General features: G+C 43.0%; 1 protein-coding gene across 3 annotated transcripts in view; it reads left to right on the top strand.

Annotated features, from left to right (window-relative positions):
• The window catches only part of CFAP61 (cilia and flagella associated protein 61), a 1,725,308-nt gene that overhangs the window by 22,208 nt on the left and 1,688,795 nt on the right, over positions 1-14,305 (top strand). The window lies entirely within an intron of this gene.

Here is a 14,305-nt window from a genome sequence, read left to right on the forward strand (position 1 = left end):
AGGCATGGGTGATCAACACCAAAGGATACATGCTTGAGCGGGTGAGTGACATAGAAGTGCTACAGCAAACAGAAAGCATAACTCGCAAAAGATAAGAAGAGGAGATGGCATTAGTGTCATGCACAGCATTAAAAGGTCATAAAAATGTTACTAGATCTGCGGGTCGATTAACTTGAATAATCTACTCAACCTTACTATAATGTACTTGACCTGAAAACAGGTCTCGCATTGTGTGATCCTAAGCAAATATTTTAGTTTACATAGTCCCCCTTTTCTTCATTCTCAGATATGAGTGCACCTTCAAATATTTGAGCTCCGCATTTCTGCCGTACAAAAAACACTCTTTTGTTTGATTAAAATCCATCTCTATAGGAGGTCCCTAAATGGGAACTCAATGCTCGGTGATGTGAACTGTACGCCATGGAAAGAGGAGGGAATGAATCATATGGTGGGGCTTGTTGCTCACTGGTGAAATGCACATACTTGTGGAAGTAGACAATCTATTTGGAGCCTCAAACACTTATTTGTTTTTGCAAAATACAAGGTTGTTAAAGCCTAGCAAAAATATGTGAGAGCAATTCCCAGGAAAACCTCAAGTGTTGCAACTTACCCAAATATCACAGATGCAACAACCAACAAAAAAGTTGATTACACAGCTGTACAACACTAGAAGGGAACATGTGCCAAGTACACAGAGAATGGTAAATGCGATAGGGACTGCAGAGAGGACCTGTCAGAGACAGACTGGAGTGCTTTCTGTAGAATGCTACTAGAGGCATCGAGCAACACCATATTTAAATTGACACAACTCAGTATTTGACATGGGACGCATACTACGCCAATGCTACCAAAAAAGGAAAACTCCAAACTTGGCAGGTGCCCTAAATGTAATTAAACTGGTGCACATTTCTGTCACGTAGCATGGGTCTGTACACACACTGCTGCATTCTGGTAAAGGTGTGGTAAAGGTGTGAGACCTGTTAGAAATATTGGTGGGAACGAGACGCGCCCTTACAACTCATACAGGAATACCTGCAAGAGAGATCACGTCCCACTTTGAATTCACTACAAAGTCGGGAACTGGAACAACCCCTGCAATTAGAGGAAATTAAGATAGCTACCCGACAGATGGCGCATGGTAAGACACCAGGCACTGATGGGTTCCAATTTACTTTTACACAACATACAGCAATGCCCTTGCCTCTTAGAAGTTTATAGGGAGGCCCACGAGCGCAGAGCTCTCCACACCTCCCTCAGAGAAGCTCTAATTATTGTACTACCTAAGCCAGGCAGAGACTCCATGGAGGTGACTTCTTACTGGCCACTTTCCATGTTAAACATAGATTATAAAATATTGAGTAAAATCCTTGGTAATAGGCTACTCCCCCTGTTGCAAACCTCATTTAATTCAGACCCGAACGGATTCAGACCAGGTAGAGCCACACATTTCAACATCAGACACCTGTGCCACATAGGGAATGCCTCAGAAGCGGACCCTGATGTCCCGGTTTCGGTGTCCTTAGATTTTGAAAAGGCATTTGATATGATTAATTGGAGCTACCTACTTTCAGTGTTGCAAGCTTTTAGCATGGGCCTCAGCTTCCTGCGATGGGTTAAAATATACCCTAATCCCAAGGCCCAGGTTCGGACAGGCTAATGTATGTCACGCTCCTTTGTTATAGAACGAGGCACTCAGCAGGGTTGCTCTATCACCAGTGCTGTTTGCCTTAGCCATGGAGCCTCTCGCTGCCATACTACGCAACAAAGTGCCACGCTGGGGAGTTCAGGTGGGAACTGCCTGGCATATTGTCTCCTTATATGCCATTGATTGATCTTATTTATATACGAGACCAGGCCTCGACACTAGCACACTTATATGATACACTTGCACACTTTGGTGATTTAACAGGACTCAAAATTAACTGGGGTTAAATTCTGCATTTTACCACTACTAATGGTTGAGCAAGCCCAGCACCACTTACTAGCGGTTGATCGCCTACCCTGGACCTTAGACGCCTTTCGATAGCTAGGGGTAAATGTATATCACTCGGCCAAGGAGCTTTTGGATGGTAACCATGGGAAAGCGTTTGCATCCATACACCGATCCCTGCAATTCTGGATACGTTTGCAGTTGTCGCCCATAGGTTGGGCGTCGATTGCTAAGATGTTGGTCCTCCCAAGACTATTGTATCTCTCACCATACCCGTGCTCCAGCTATATTCCTTTTTTTTTTGCTGCCTTACGAGGCTTGATGTCAACCCTTGTAATGGGTCAGGCAAGGAAAGGGCCGTCACTATTGGTTCTCAAGTACCCGAGCTTTAGAGGAGGGCCTGGGGGTCCCGTATCCTAAACTGTACTTCACAGCAGCGCAACTCCAGTGGCTGACGGGGGTGGCGTCAGAAGAGGGTCGTATGGTGAAAGCGCTCCTAGGGAATACAGACCTACTGAGATGGCTTTTCCTCCAAATAAACCAAGGGGAGGTGGGAGTACACTCTTTACAGGTTGCCAAACAAACATGGAAATGCTGCATGCACACCAAAGAAGCCCCTAGCACCCCAGATTCCCCTATGGAGCCTACCAGCCTTACACAAGCTCCTAGAAATTGATGATTCGACCCCATGGCGGGAGGCTGGACTGTCCCAATTGTGTGAATTGTATCAGGAGGGTGCTCTGCTCCCTTTTCCCGACTTATGTGTTCAATTTGACATAGGAGCTGGCCATTTTTTATGTTACTTGGAGCTCAGGACAGGAATTATGAACATCTTGCCTCAGGGACTAGCGGAATCACCAATACACCTTAGACTCCAATGTATACAGACCCATGATTTGGGCCGTAAGGCAATTTCAACTTTAGTCACAGCGAAGGCCCTCCCTCCCCATCTAGAAGTAGGGAGCGACTCCTTGTAAATGACACTTATATCTCAGAAATGGAGCATGGCTCTTGAGCAAGTTCAACGAGTCTCGCGCAATGCACGTCTGAAATACATACAATTTAATTATGTGCACCAGACTTATGTCACCCCACATCGCCTCAGCAAGATGTTTCCTGAGAGATATCCTAAATGTCCTAGATGTAACTTAAATGGTGCGACATTCATCCACATGATTTGGGAGTGTCCTCCGCTGCGGCACTCATGGGACCAGGTAATGGAACCGATATTGGGTAATGTGGAGGTCCGTATACCCCCAAGTCTGCTGGTTTGCTTGCTTGGTATCGTATTGCGCACCAAACATAATAAGCACTATCTGAAACTCACTGACCAAGCAACTGTATTATAAAAGAACCTTATTGAGATGCAGTGGAAGGCCCCACAACCCCCTACAGTAATTACTTGGCTTAGAGTGACTCACAAGTTGGCAGTAGCTGAGTCCGAGGCGATTGTTCAATGCCGCGGATTTCAAGGGGCTACTACTTCCATTGCAGCCTGGGACGGATACATACAACACATATCTGAGAAGATAAACTCCCCTGAGATAGACTGACACTAGTAGAGGGTGCTACCATGGGGTGCCCAATTGCCATTCCGCATAGGTCTGACCAGTTGGACCTGATGACCAAATGAAGAGTGCTGTCCTAACCCAAAAACATACACCTTCATGTCGCACAGGCCGTGCACTTAGCTTTCTTTCATCCTTCCTTTCCCTCTCTTACTGGGGCTCTGTATGGATATGTCACTGCCCTCTTCTCCTCTACTCCTCTTTCCACACTGGACTCCGTCAGTAATAAGCTACATTCTTTCAACTGCTCGATCCAGACACATTTGCTTGTTCTTCAAAGTTGCAATGTTATTTGATGATATTGTTGTATTGCAGTTTCTTTAATTGGCAGATCTTGTGATTATCCTGCTGAGTCAGGACCTTTCTTTCCCAAGGTATGCATATCGCCAATTCGTTATAGTGGCCTTGAACTCATGTGCAGCATCCATCGTGATGCAGGCTGTACTTCATGTCACTTACAATGTTAAGTTACATGCAGTCTATGGCCTTGGTATTACCTCTTTGTATATGTATGTAGACCAACATGCCAATAAAGAAATACATAAAAAAAAAAATGCAAGGCCATTTCCATCATCCACAAGTCACTTGAGTCACGTCCCAGACAACCTCATCAAACACTTTCTGTCTTCCAACCTTCACCACAAGATTTACTTCCCTGAACCTACTGGCTATCTACTCACATAGACTCAATGATTGGCAGATAACTCCATGTGCATTGATGTACTCTATGGAATGACCCCCTCCACACCTTAAAAGCCCTCCCTCCCTACCCCCAGAACTCCCGTCTCCTGTACATTCCCAAGTCTTCTCCTCATCCCCCACAGGAGGACAATTCTTACTGTGCTCTTGAAAAGCAGCAATTTCCTTGGCCTCAGTGCCATTCCCCGAGGGCTGGGATATTTTGTTTTGTGATGAGGTGTACATCATACTATACTCGTCCATGCTGCCCCATTGTCATTCTGCACATGACAAAGACCAGTCTGGCTTTGTGAGCATAGTCAGCCTGACTGTGCACACCAGCCCTAAGGCTGCAGCAGCCCTTTGAGTTTCACACCAGCAGCAAAGCCAGCCCAAACCCGAAGCCAGGTTTATCGACAATTTAAATAAATAAATAAATAAATAAATAATCATCCCACCAACTGGCCCCGGCCATTATTCTTTCAGTCAACTGTGGATTCTCTGCCATTCATATCTGGCTAAGCCCCTTCTCTGGGCCCTGCAGCACTTAAGTCAAGCAGGGTGGACCACTATCTGTTATCACTTTGCAGGACATTTTGTACACACAGAGGCTTCAGAAAATGTTTGAGTATTAGGGACTATTAGTCACAGAACACACTTTTTTGTTGTTTCATTCCATTCCATAACCACCTTCTCGAAATCAGTACCTTTTTAAAAGACAAATCTAGACTGACTGAGTGCTTATTGGGTAAGATTAATATGACGTTCGGTATTTGAGTAACAATACCTTTATCACCTCTTGAAGTAAGCTTTGACTGCTCACAATTGTCACTTTTGGAGAGACAAGTTTGTAAAAGGAGTAACTTTTATCCAAATGAAAAGAAATTGTTCTTTCAAAAAAACAAAAAAAAACAATAATAAACAAACGTTTCCACCAAAGCTGTTGCCAATTAATCACCTATTGCCCTTGACCCAAAGCAAAGGTCGCATAATATCTTTCTGCCTTTTCACTATTACCCAAACAAACTGTGGGACTTTTGAGAAAAAGGCAGTAAAGAGATGTCAAAAGTTGCTGAGACAGTTTGAGCCTGCTGAAGGTTTTTTAAGAAGAGAAATGATCAATGCTTTGTTTTGTTTTTCACAGTAAGAAGTGAGGAGATGAGCAAGATATTGCAAACCATAGGAACTATTATCACTAGATCTCCGATAAAGACATGGGCAGGAGAGGGTCCCACTGAGAGCCAGATTTAATAGAAAAGTCAAGGGGACAAATAGAGTACACAGAGAACAGGTTGTAATTCAGTAGACACATGGAGGATGGTTCAAGATCACAACCCTTGATGATGGATGACACATACATCAAGAAACTAAGACGCATTGTTTACATGGAAAATGAAGACTAGGGAATTGGAACCTTCAGCTGAAGGCTCAATGGCACACTTGCTCAGACATTTTTACTACTTTTGCATCCTTTTTTTTTTAATGATTCTACCCACTTGCTTCCACCTCTACCCCTATTCTCTACATTTCACTTCATCTCTTACCCAGCGGATTACTTAATCTTGCTGGTTCAAACCTTCTGGTATCCACTTAACTTCTGAATTATCTCCTCTTCACCTCTCATATCTTCCCATGCATCTTACTTTTTCTGTCTGATTCTTCCTCTGTTACATCTATCTTCCCCTCAATGTCCTACTCTTTACCTCTCATCTTGCCACCCAGCCTCTCACATTCTCTTGCTGTTCCTGCACCTCTTTCATGCACATCTCATTTTCCTGTCTTACTCTTCAACTCTCAACCCTCTACCAGCCTTTTATGCTCTCTGCATGTACTGCCATTCTAAATCCACCTATCCCTTTAAATTCTCCCCTTTCCTTTTATCTTCTCTTTCTGGTTCTGTCCCTGTTATAGAGACCTCTTCTGGTCCTTCTTCCCTCTCTCTTACCTTCATGTGCTGATTCTTGTCCTCCTAGAGTGACATCTACCTTCCTTTTTTATAAGTTTGAAAAAAAAAGGTTTAGTAATAGTTAATACAATAATGCAAATATATAGAATACAACTGATAATTTGAGTGAATAATATAGTAACAGCTCAGTTACAATAGAAAAATTCTCTCTTAAGAATAACAGCTTACATATTGATGGAAAGCATGCCAAATATACATCCATTATTATTAAATATACATATGAAATTAGAAAGAAAATACGATAATACATAAAACTGTATCAAAAGACAATTCATGGAGGTTTGGAGACCTCTTCAATTCTAGGAAAGTGAGTACATGAAGCGTAAACCAAAGAGTTTAAGTAATTTGTAATGGGGATCCATAGCATATCTCTTTTAATGGCAAGGGGTATTAGCTCTATCAAGTCTATGATTATAACACACACCATACCACCAAGCTTGAAAGGATAACTTTGAAGAATCCTTCCAAGAAGTAGTAATTTGTTGAAATGCAACAGTTAAGTCCAAAATTAAAATTTTGTTCTTTTGAAATTGAGTCCATTCTTCTGCAAGACTTCTTAGAAATATATTTGAAAACCTTAAAGTAACCTGCGTAATAAATATTATATTTATCTGATTCCATACTCTTACCCAAAAGTGAAAAGACAGTCGAACAACATATGTTTAAGGTCTGAAGTTGGCGCATTACAGGACCAGCAAGAGGACGAAAAATTAGGATTCATTCTATGTAAAGAAACAGGTGTAATTAATAATCTGTCATATATAGAACAAAGTTTGGACTGCATTAGCTGCTCTATAGGAGCTCCATATTTTAATCCAAATTTTATTCCAGAAAGAAATGGAAAAGGAAGATTCTAAATCTTTCTCCCACTGCAGTTCTGTTGTAGATATAGGTATTTTCTCAGGAGGGGCAGAGATTACCTGATGAATGTGAGAAGCTGACGGGGTTACTAGAAGAAGATTTTTAATTTGAGAAGAGTGAACATTAGACGACTGTTGTGATAACATTTTTTGATAAGATCCATTTACTATATTTATTAAAATATTGTATTTTTTAGCAAAAGAAGACGGAAAAGAAATAAAAGATGATGTTCTTGTTCTAAAGAAAGAGGAAAGCCATCTTCAAATAATTGGTGCACCCATCTTAAACCTCTTATGTGCCACAATCTCAAAAAAATGTTCTATTATTCTTAATATATTTGTTATATTAAATTGATGAATTGAGAAACTGATCCTTACTATCAATACGTGTAATATAGATTGGTTGTAAGATTCTACAAGAATTCTTCAAAATAGGAAAAGAAATAGAAACTGGTTTATGCGTAAAAGTGAAAACTTTCGAAAATGAGAAGGGAGCAAAAAATGATCTTTAACCTTAACCCATAATGGCGGAACCATAAAATCATCCTCATTTAACTAAAAAGAAGCTTGCTTAAGGGAAAATGCTATATGGCAAGTGCAAAAGTCTGGAAAATGAACCCCACCCCAGCCACTTGGAACTGATTACTTTTTTTTTTATTTCAAAAAGAGGGACTGGGAGATTAATGGTCCAGTGTACAGCTTCCCAAATATAACACTGAATGAATCTAAGTACACTTTCCAAAAATAAGAAAAATAAGTAGAATGTAGGGCGACAGGACAGTCCTGTTGTTAGGAGCAAAGTGCCCTCACACATCCACTCGGATATCATGCTTCATCATTGGGCCAGCTCCTCGTCAGACTGCCACTGCAATGTCTGACGGGCACCCCAAAAGGGGGCTCTTTGCGGGAGATCTTTTTTAAATAATCGAGTGCCCAAACCAGAGAGTAGTGGCAAATAGTGCCCCATTTATGGGCACACCACAAATAGAAATTAAAATTGGCTCGAGAACCTTGCCACCTAGCCACTAATTTTATTAAGTTGAGGCAGAGTCTAGGTCACGGTTAAAGCACGGGGGAGAGTGAGGACTGAGGTGATTCTCGTTCACTCTTGCAATCACAAATCAAAAAGGGAGGGGAGAGAATTATCTAACACCCCTGTGAAATGGATCAACATGTTTCACTTCTCAGTGGTCTATCTGGATCCAGTGACGCTTCATCAGGACCAAGACATCAACACTTCTCCTTTGTTGCACATTTAGACTACAAATTGGTCTAAAACTATAAAGTTACCATACTCCAGTCACTTACTCTAATGTACTGTATGTCACACTAGTCAAGTCTAGAGGTCACCCATCCTAAATTAGGGATCCGGCTCCATAGGAGTACACATGCCAGGAGATAGGCGCTATAATTAGAAAAGGCCGAATCTCCACCGGGGACCTACCCGGGTCCGTGTTCCTGAGTGACACATAATTTTTTTTAGAGGCATCCAGTGCTTTTTAGTAGTCGATAAAATTGAATTCATTGTCTTAAAATACTGAGATGGGATATTTAATAAGTAAAAAAGGATCACAGGAAGCAACATCATTTTAAGAGAATCTAATCTACCCCACCATGATAAAAGAGGATTCCGTTTAGATACGAGTGACGTAAGATTAGAAAAAAGTTGTGAAAAATTACAAGAGATTGTACCTTTAAAAACAGGTTTAAACCAAAGGCCTAGATATTTAATTTTATCATTATTCCAATGAAGATTCGATAATTTAAAATCTTCAGAGAAACAAAAGTTATTTAAAGGGAGTATTTCACATTCATCTTTATTTAATTTTATATCCTGAAACGGAAGCAACATTTTCAACTTACAACAAAAAGGCTGGAAGTGAAGATTGTGGTTTTGATATAAAATGTTATCTGCATAAGCCAAAAATTGTACTTCTTTTCCCCCAAACTGAAAACCATACAAATTCGAGTTAGCCCTAAGTTTTCTGAGAAAGGGTTCCAAAGCAATAATAAACAAAAGTGGTGACAACGGACATCACTGTCGAACTCCTCTATAAAGTGAAAAAGAAGGGGAGCTGAGACAATTTAGAAAAATGGCTGCTTTAATGGATACATATAATAAGATAAGTTTTATATGAAATTAGTTCCAAAAGCAAACCACGAAAGGGGGGGAGGGGGGCCGTGGCCAAGCCGGCGAACATGGCGGACGCGAGCTGAAGAAGCTCCGCGTCTTGCTCGGCTTATCCGACACCACACGGGGGCACGGAGGCCAGCGGCGCCTGGCCAGAGGCGGTGCTGGGCGGCAGAGGGGCCCCGAGCTGTGGCGGGATCGGGCGCCGGCTCTTTGGAGCGGCGCAGAGTGAATTCGGGCCTGGTCCACGTGGGTCCGCGGCTTGCCAAGCTCCGGCGTGTTGGGGCCCGGTAGCGAGAGCTCACTTGAGGAGGGCCCCCAAGGAGATGGTACCCCATCGGGAGTGAAGAAGAGCCTGAGGCTTGAGGAGGCGCGTGGTTGGGGATGTCGGCCTCCCACGTGGAGGGATCAGGTGCTGCAGGGGAGGGCCTGGCCCGCTGACTGCGCGGCCTGGCTTGCTAGCATGTTCCCACCTCAGATATTTGTCTGGGGCCCTGGAGGCCTCAAATTGAAGCCCAGTGACCTGGTGGCAGGCGGTGAGGAGAAGGAACTGGAGCAACCGAGGGCTGGGCTGCTCGTGCTGCCACGTGGTGCCGGCCTGGGCGCGCGGGCAAGCAGGCCCGCGGGCCCAGCCCGGTTCGAGTACCTGGTGAAGTGCTGCTCTGATTGACGTTGGAGGCGGCTGGGTGGCAGATTTGTTGCCGGTCCCGAAGTTTGCAGCGGGGAGTCGTTCCCCTTTGGTACCTGGTGCCGAGGAGCCAAGCCAGTGTGATAGCTAACGGTGTGGAGCTGGAGGTGGCCCTGGAGGGCCCATTTTGCTGCGGGACTGTCGCATTGCTTGCAGTGGTCTCCTGTCCTGATATTTCTGCGCAAGCGGCGCGCGCTGCAGGATTCTAGACTGCCGGAGCTGGTGGTGCGTTGGCTGGTAAGCGGAGGGGCATTGGCTGGAACCTGCAGCGGCTTTGATAATGGCGGGGACGGGCCGTCTTCACTCCGGCACTGGAACTGGGAGGTCGCAAGACGCTCCGGCGCAAGACAGCCAGAAGTTGGATGCTGTGCTGGCTGCAGTGGAACGCATTGGTGACTCGTTGGAGCGGGCTCGCACATCCTTGGAAGCTAAGATCGACAAGGTAGCTAGTGACCTTGTCCTGCTGCACGCCGACCATCGCAAGCTGGTGGATAAAACAGGTACGACAGAGGCGTGAGTGGATGAGCTGACGCCGGTGGTGTCCCACTTGGAGTCTGCGGTGGGGGATGCTCCGACACGTGTGGCGGAGCTGGAGCGTCGAGTGGAAGGATACACCCAGATCAGAATGGGTTTGTGCTGGCGAGAGAAACATCATACAACATCAGGTAGCTGTTTCGTGTCATGCACTATGCGAGACGGGACTGGCCACAGGCGGGATGTCTTGTCCTTGACCTGGAGAAGGCCTTTGATTCCCTAGAGTGGCCCTATCTATTCAGGGTCTTGCAGCGGTTTGGCGTTGGGCCCCACTTCATTCAGATGGTTAAGTTACTATACGCTAAACCTCAGGTCCGGGTTAAGCTGGGGGGTATTGTATCAGTCAGTCAATGTGTGCAGAGGTACGAGGCAAGGCTGCCCCCTTTCCCCGTTGCTTTTTTCTCTAGCCATGGAGCCACTGACAGCGGCTCTGTGCGATCAGGGGACTGGCTGGGGTATTACCCTGGGGGAAAGCCTGCACGTGGCTTTGTTGTATGCAGATGACCTTTTGTTGTATTTCAGGGATATTACGCGAATCCCCTCAGAGGTTGGGACACTGTTGCAGCGATTTGCTTCGTTATCTGGACTCCAGGTCAATTGGTCCAAATCATGCCTCTTCCCCTTTGACCTTACGCTGCCAAACCCAGAGCTTTGTCTTGCTGGGAGTATTGTCCCATGGCAGCCACAAACATTCAGGTACCTAGGCATCAGTATTTATCACTGGGAGGGAGACCTATTTGATGCGAACCTTAAGAGAGCATTGACATTGATCAAATCTCAGATGGCTTTCTGGCAGACGCCATCGGTGGCAGGTAGGATAGCACTTCTGAAAATGATAGTCTTGCCGCGACTATTATATTACTTCTCGAACCTCCCGCACTATATCCCCCCAGTTTCTTTAGGAGTCTGGAGTCTACGGTGAGGGAATTCATTTGGAGTGGAGGCCGCTGCAGGGTCGCGCTGAAAACAACTGTACTTGCCGCTGGAAAGAGGTGCCCTGGCGCTTCCTAATTTAGAGCACTATTACCTGGCCTCTCAGCACCAATGGGTGTCCAAATGGCTGGCATGCATTCATCTCACAGATACGGCGACCACGGAGGGCCCCTGGTCCCTAGTGCAGGTGTCACACTTATTTCACCCACTTGCGCGCGTGACATTGCCGGAGCAACTATTCCTTAAGGTGGCTTGTAGCTGTTATCATAGGTCCTTGCGCCTCACTGGGGGGGTGGTCCCATTTGCCCCAGCCCTGGCGTTGTTGGGTACTCCACGCGGCCCTAAGATTACGTCGGGCTGAACAGGCCTGGAAATATTCATTTGAGGTGTGGGCAAGCGCGGAGGGAGTGGCGTTGAAAAGACAAGATGCAATGGGGATACGCAAGTGTCCGTTATCGGATAGCTGGGAAGAAATGCTGTCATGCCTGCGAAGTATGTGTCGAGTTTCTGATGCAGAGGAACCAGTTTAGCTGCTGAGGCGGATGTGCACCTGCTGCTGGTGCGGGGACGTGTAGGGGGGGCTGTCTGTGACTAGGTGACTGGTCCTGTCTCTATTTTGGAGTCGGGGCTAGATGTTAACAGAGAGGCGTGTGTCTGTGGCCCGCATGTGCTCCCATCCTCCACCGATACGAATGGATGATGCAGGGAGGTTCCCGCACCTATTGTGGCGCGCTTTAATTTGCAATCTGTTAACTGTATAAATAGCACTCCAGCGGTTGTTAATGTTCGTATTGTTATTTGTGATCTGTTTAAGTTATACTCTTGCCAGCAAAAAACGAAGAAGCATATGTATGAACAAACTGATCCTCAGGACTGATTTGCAGAGATATATTCAATTTTGTTGTTCCTTTAATGGTTTGCAGACTTCAAGCCTCTCGTATATGAATCCTCTCTATGAGTCTTGCATGTCCGCTAATTCTGTGCTATGTGAGCTTGGGCAACCTGTGGCTCAATAAGATAACTGGAGGTTCAGTTATACATTGTGTTTACGCTTGCCTTCTTCGGATCTGCGTATTCAAGGACTTTGTAATCACGCAAATTTGTTATCCTAAAGTTGCTTAAAGTCAAATGTTATAATATGCTGAAAAATAATAATAGACAGATTTATGAAAAAAAAAAAAAAGCAAACCACAAAAGAGCCAAGAAAATAAAGTTCCAATTAACACGGTCAAAAGCTTTCTCAGCAACTACAGCAATAGCTGAGAGAGAATCTTTATACATAGCAGATTTACTTAAAATATTAAAGAACAATCTTGTGTTGTGAAATAGTAGGAGCCCTTTAATAAATCCTTATTGTTCCCTCACAATCAATTTGGGAAAAAGTGGTTCCAAATAAAGAGCTAAAATTTTAGCAAAAATGTTATAATCTAAATTAACCAGGGAAATTGGTCTATAATTCTTACAAAATTTCGGGTCTTTGTTATCTTTTGGAATAATGCAAATTAAAGCCTCTTAGATAGAGCCTCCAGTTGAATTAGATGATGAAATATGAAAAAGTTGATATAATCTTGGGCTAATATTTTAGAGAAGTGCAAATAGAATTCTTTAGTGAAACCATCCAGTCCTGGAGCTTTACCTTTCTTAATAAGATTTATTACATTGAGAATCTCCTGAAAGGAAATATCTTTATCAAGAGCAGAGAATTCAGTGTGTGAGAGTGTTGGTGGATTAATAAGTGATGAATATTGCGAGATACGGTCCAGTGAAGGATGTGATTCAGGCATATATAATTGTGGAAAAAAAAATACAAATTCATTTAAAATGTCATATTTTTTTGTAATAAAGATTTACATTTTAAGATAGTTTACTAAACATTTCCCTGACTTATTTTGTCCTCCATAATACTTAGCACTAGATTTAAGAAAGTAAGAATTAGCAATGTCTGTGAAATTCTTATTAAAGGCAAATTTAGCTTGAACTAACTCATTAAGGCAATTTGTAGATTTGGAAGAGTAATATATTTTTTCCAATTGTTTAATGCGATTCAAAGATTGCAGTAAATGTTTGGTAGCAATTTTCTTTTTATTGGCAACAAAAGAAATAATAAAATCTCTAGAAGCAGCTTTGAAAGCATCCCAGATAATCTGAGCCGGACTGAGGAGTATCATTATCTAAAACGAACTGCATTGCACATTTTTCGAAAAGTTGAGAAAAATTAGTATCAAGTAGTAAAGAATTATTAAATCTCCATCTTTTATTTCATTGAACATGTAGTATAAGATCTAGGACCATACTCACAGGAGCATGATCGGAAATAATAGACTTGATTTCCGAATCCAAAACTTTTTTGCAAAAGATGCTGTGAGACAAATAAGTAATCTATCCTCGATTGAGAGGAATGTACATGAGAGAGAAAAAAAAAGTACGCCTGTGATGTGGGGTTACACAGTCACCAAACATCTGTTAATGCCCTTTGTTTAATCGTATTAGTAAATTGTGAAAATATAGAGGTTGGTATAAATTTAGCATTAGAATTACGATCAATAAAAGGATCTATAATCATATTACAATCTCCTCTAAAAATAAAATATTAATTAACTTTGCTAAGATATCGTTCCAAAATAATTTATCTGGTTGAGTAGGTGCATAAACATTGAATATAGTTAAGGGAACTTTGTTAATAAACAACGAAGCAATAAGCTATCTGCCCACAGCATCAACTTCTTGAGAGCTAATTGAAATACCTAGAGCCTTATGACATAATATAATCATACAATGTTTTTCCCTGTACCAAGAGATGAAAAAACATGTCCCACCCATTGTCTTTTAAGTTTGGATGCTTCATTATCAGAAATATGAGTATTTTTGTAATAGGGCAACATCAGCTTTTAACTTTATCATATGTGTTGAGGCTCTTTGACACTTTATAGGAGATCCTAAACCTTTAACATTCCAGAACATAAATCTAGTTTTCATTTAAAATGAAAAACTATATAATGTAACCACAAAGTACTAAA

The sequence above is a fragment of the Pleurodeles waltl genome, chromosome 5 (assembly GCF_031143425.1).
Source record: "Pleurodeles waltl isolate 20211129_DDA chromosome 5, aPleWal1.hap1.20221129, whole genome shotgun sequence".
In the NCBI taxonomy this organism is placed as follows: Eukaryota; Metazoa; Chordata; class Amphibia; order Caudata; family Salamandridae; genus Pleurodeles; species Pleurodeles waltl.